Below are 5,693 nucleotides of genomic sequence, written 5' to 3'. Positions count from 1 at the left end.
AGCGAGGCCGGGTGATGTCATAAGGCGATGATATCATAGTTTCGTGTGAATATTTGATTTTATTTTTTTCTTACCGAAGTTTACTACAGTAAGGTCAATTTGATAGTAATAATAGAGCATTACGTTAGTTTGTTACATTTTGGATTAATTTCCTGGTACAGTATAAATAGTATATGGATAAAATTAGGTCGTCTATAGAAAGCTGGTTCGCAGGTGTTCGCGCTACTCGTAGTTTACTATCAAAGTCAAGTTCCACGGTCATAGCATGTACTTATAACTTACTACGTTACTATGTATGTAGAACGCTCACTAGCTGTGTCTCACGGTTTCTGTCGTTGAATCAGGGCTACGAATTTACTGATCATGCTCTATCTAGTAACTAATATGTAAATATTAGTTACTTGCAATTTTATTTTTTTATAAAATCTACTGAGTTATAGGCACCCTACTACTTGCATGACTGTTGAAGCGTGAATTTGAATGAAGTGGTATGAGCTACTTTACTAGGGTGGTCCATTCATTCTCTTAGAAGCTTATGTTTTCATTCATAGTGTACCTAGTAGTAGTCTGTAGGTATGTATGTATCATGCTTTTATCTTCGATGCATAGATTACAATTTACAACATGCCCCTTAGCTGTTAGAGCTAGTGCGCAAGAGCCACTTTTGTCTCCGCAACTATTTTGTCTCTCCCATCAACTCTATGGGCTAGTAAGACAGTGCGCGCACGTAGCGACGCAACTCCCCATAGAGTTGATGGGAGACATAAAATAGTTGCGGAGACAAAAGTTCCTCTTGCGCGCTAGCTCTTATTTATATATTACTAGCGACCCGCCCCGGCTTCGCACGGGTGCAATGCTGATACTAAATAAACTACAGGAAAACTGTGAACGTTGTATATAAAAAAATAGCGGCCCGCTCCGTCTTCGCACACGGGTATAAAATAGGTATGTATATAGCCGGGCGGCCGGCCGGTACCGCCGCAAATGCTACGTCCCGCAATTTTTAAATCTGTAATATCTTCGAAAATATTCACTTAAATCATACGGTGTAAAGGCCCATATAGATCTATATTAAATGAACAATGTATTGAAGGTATTTAATTGGTTAAGGATTAATGCTGTATTGGTTAAAATCGCATCGAAAATTAGCCATTATTTGTCGTAAAAAGTAAATGACAAAAAAAAGTTATTGTGGGTTATCCATAAGAGATAGACATATACCATCGCGGACTTTTCTATAGACCTTTTCAATGTGTATAATACTTAGTACATTATTTTGATAAAACTCGTAGGGTTCAGCCTGCGTTTGCAATGTAAGCGGAAAAAATGTAATTTTTTACGACATCACATTAGAAACCTCAAAAATAACAGTACTTCTCCACTATTTAATGGATGTTATTATACATATAAACCTTCCTCTTGAAACACTCTATCTATTAAAAAAAACCGCATCAAAATCCGTTGCGTAGTTTCAAAGATTTAAGCGTACAAAGGGACATAGGGACATAGGGACAGGGAATGCGACTTTGTTTTATACTATGTAGTGATATTCAATAATCAAGAGAATAATTTGGCTCTACCTTGGACCTATGAAATAGTGTCTCTACAATCTAAAAATTTGCCTGCTCTTTTTAACATAATCAAGCAAAAATATGTTTCTGTTAAGTGTTGTGTAGAAGTGTTTGTGTTATGTCATAGGTTCCTGTATTTTCTATTCATTTATTCTGAAATTCGTGTTCTGATATATCTTACGGGACAGAAAGCTTGCCGTACGGTCTCTATGATCTTAAGAGGCGATTACACCTAACGAGTACAGTGGCGAGTCAGTGTCCGCGGCCGAGTGCTCGGTTGGTCGAGTGCTCGGCCGAGAAGAGCGGCGAGAGAGTCACTAGAATCCCGGGGACATTATATCCTCGTATCACAATGTTATACCGATTTTTATTAAATTTGATACCTTTGCTTATTTTTGCTGTGGCTTACACTACACACAATATATTTCATTATTTCATACTAAAAAAGGAATATGTAGGGTTAATAAATAAAACAATGCATTTAACGGAAGTAGAGTATATTGTCGATCTAATATTTACACACGGACCACGATTTTAACAAAAATTTAGTCTAACATTAAAACTATACTATGTTACTGAAATTGACGTCTTACAAAATGTTCCTGTATGTTCCCTTTCCTATGTTGTAAAACGTTTCGCTTTTACGTGCATTTACGTTTTAACATATTTAATTGTTTTACATCATAAGAATGAGACAATCAACCCCGCAGAAATAATATATTAATTGTTATTTACATCGAAGTGTCCAAGATAAAGAAAAAATAAGAAAAAGTTGACTATAATAAAATGCTATGATTTATTTGTAATTTCTATAACCTGACACGATTCGTATCTAAATGGTCGAATTTCAACATTTGAAGATATGGCAAATATCGTCCATAAAAAAACATATCATGTGACAATATAGTATCTCAACAAATCTTATGCGAAAGGCGAAGCGACTAAAACTGCTTTCATTCCCGATTGAGTTAAACAAGAAAAAAAAAAGCTTTTTTTGGCACATACGTTTATTGAAGGCTAAATTATACTAGAAGGTATTCTTAACGACCAACTTTTTTTTTAATAATTTGCGAGTGGAAACCTTCAAGACATTGCTTACATATTATGTTGCCATATCGTGAAAAATATCCTAATAAATTTAATGCCCTTGCCTGCAAAAGCCCGTGGCCTACTTTAGAATACAATTACAACGCCTTTAAATGTTAATATTAATTACAATGTTCATAATTAAAAGATATAACCGATAAACGCAATGATTTTTTTGAATGCTAAAAGGCACTCGTAAAAACCATAATAATAAACATAACGCCTTCGCTGTGCTTTGCACAAAATTTTGAACCCCCAAAAATTATAGGCACTTATGGTATTATATACATTACTGGTTGTTTTATTCTGAACTGTTTTTACATAATTTAAATAACATATGTATAATAACTGTAAAATAACGTGTTCGGTTTAATTTTGTAAGTCATATAATTAAAGATTGAAAAATAAAGTAGACTTTTAATAATCGCTTAATTTTTAAATTAATAAATAATGGAAACAAACATATTTTTTATTATAACGATTGATATGTTAATAATAATTTATGATTGAATTTAGGTTATAAGAATAAATTTCAGAACGCTAGTGTAGAAAAGGCGCGAAAAGAAAAAAAAGTGCACAGAGTATAAATTAAACGATTAAACTGTGAATTACGAAAAGAACACAACCAAGTATTTAAAAATATTAAAACCCACATCAATAAAACTAACAATTAAACAGTATTTAAAATCGTAAAATTATTATAAAAAGTGAAACAGGGATAAAGGGGACAAACAAAGAAATAAACTCTAAACAGGACAACAAATACAATAAAACACTGTTCCCGATTCTAAACATTCCAAAACTTTCGTCATACAAGTTGGCACATTTGGAAAATATTAATTTATCAAAAAAAAAAAAAACGATAGTGAAGTATTTACATTCAGACTATTCGCCAGATTTAAACATTTCTCTTAAAATCATCAAGCAATATTTTGCAAAGTAATACGGAAAATTTTGAATGATGTTTTTAAACTAATAAATTATGAGATTTTGTACTCTACACCAAAATGTTTAAATCTGAAAATATAGTTACAAATGACGAAAAAATAATGTTACAATTAAATTTAGAATTAAGTACATTCAATAATGTGCAACGCAACAAGTGAAATTTTTATCCGTTTTCATTATTCGTTAAAATTTGTGCTTACTTACGTTAAAATTTATATATCTATTCATTATATTATTCACGATTTTACATTTTATTCTAAAAAAAAGTTGCTTCGTCAATCCGAAAAAGGATTAAAATCAGGATAAGTAGTGACTGTTCATGGATAATTAATTTGTTCTTAATAAATTATTTTTTAAATATAAATTTTGGGTTTATTAGAAATTTAAAAGATCTGATGTCCTTCACGTAACTGTAATGATTAGTAAATGTCTATGGGTTATTTAACAATACCAAGTTAAAGACACAAATCAATTATTATGACCAGCCGTTATTGCAATAGTAAGCAAAACTCGTATTTTGCGAATTATTGAAATCGAAGCGGTAATTAATTCTAATTAGACGTCTCAAATTAGATTAACCAAGCGTTATCTATACCTAAAATCTATAATTTGTCTATTCCACTGTACAGAACCCAAAAACATTCCGCCACCAACCTAACCTCACCACAAACCTCCTTTGTTACTGTTAAACTAGATAAAACCATAGAGAATCGATTATGTTCATCACACGCGACACACTTAGTCTTTTCTATTGTCTATTCCACATCACAACAAGATTTTCACATTGTTTTCGCAGACTGCGTAGAGATGGCTTCAGGTCAGTCAATCTTTTTAGGATATTTTAACAAAACACTAAATATATCTGTATTTTCTAGTTCTATCAATTCCTCTACAGTTTGATATGCCCATTGCATAACTATTAGAATTATTTATAAGCAACATATTCATATATTGCACAATCACAACCTGTTATATTTTTGTGACTCGCACAAACCTTTGTGACCTTGGATTTGTCCTTTTTACTGTGGTGCATGTTATTTTAGTAAATTCTTCTCCACAACATTTATATATTTATACATGTTATAAAATTATTGCTCTACTGTATTGCTTTATTCTATAAATTTAATGCAATTTTCGTATTTTTTCTACAAACTAATGAGGAATTGAGAGAACTTGATCCAGTATGTTCTTTAGTTTTGACTGTTTGTACATATATTTAATTTTAGTATATACTTCGGATATTTCATAAATCCGCATATATGCTTCATACATTTTGAGTTTAATTTGCGGTGGCTTAATTGTGCTATTTTCAATATGTGAACTAAGCTGCACTTTTGGATTTTCACTATTCCTACCAACATCACAATTTCTACACACATCACTAAACAAATGATTATAATTCCCTGTATTTTGATATCCGTGTTTGTCGCGAGCATAGTTCACTGTATCTATTTTCTGCTTGTATCGTCTTAATTTTCTTCTTTTCACACAATTAAACGATTCAACTATACCATATTTCCACTGTAAAAGAATACGATAAATGAGCTTGTTCCATTCCGAGTATTTTTGACATCTTCTATTTGAAACTTTGCTTCCATAGTACTTTGAAAAACAAACATCATCTTTAGATGAAATCCTTTGCAGTATGTTATTCAAAGTGTCTTCATTTCGTAACATGGTGTCAAAATAAGGATTCCATTCTGTTTTTAGCAGTTTTAAAGCATTCACAACACTACATACAGCTGATATGCCCATATACCTATTACCCCCACTATAAAATATCACTTGAAGCACATCACATCTCTTGCAACTGTCTTCGTCCCAACGTTTTAATCTTGTTTTTTCGTATGTGTGATCACTGTGAGTCCCGTGCGGGGTGCGTGCCGGCGAAACACTTTCTGGATTCCTGGTCTCCAGAACCCGATTCGGTGGAACCCGGACTGTCGAATCCTGGACTACCGGATCCAAGAAATTCGGGTCCCAGATTTCCGAGTCCTGGGTTGCCGGGTTACGTTTTAATGGATCCCACGTTGCCGAATACCAGTATTCTGGATCCTTGGTGTTCGGATAGCAGGTTGCCGGATCCCA

The sequence above is a fragment of the Colias philodice genome, chromosome 18, assembly GCF_061535455.1.
Source record: "Colias philodice isolate Cphi_HAF_F1 chromosome 18, ilColPhil1 Martin Lab GWU primary, whole genome shotgun sequence".
Lineage (NCBI taxonomy): Eukaryota > Metazoa > Arthropoda > Insecta > Lepidoptera > Pieridae > Colias > Colias philodice.
Note: the sequence above shows the minus strand (reverse complement) of the source record.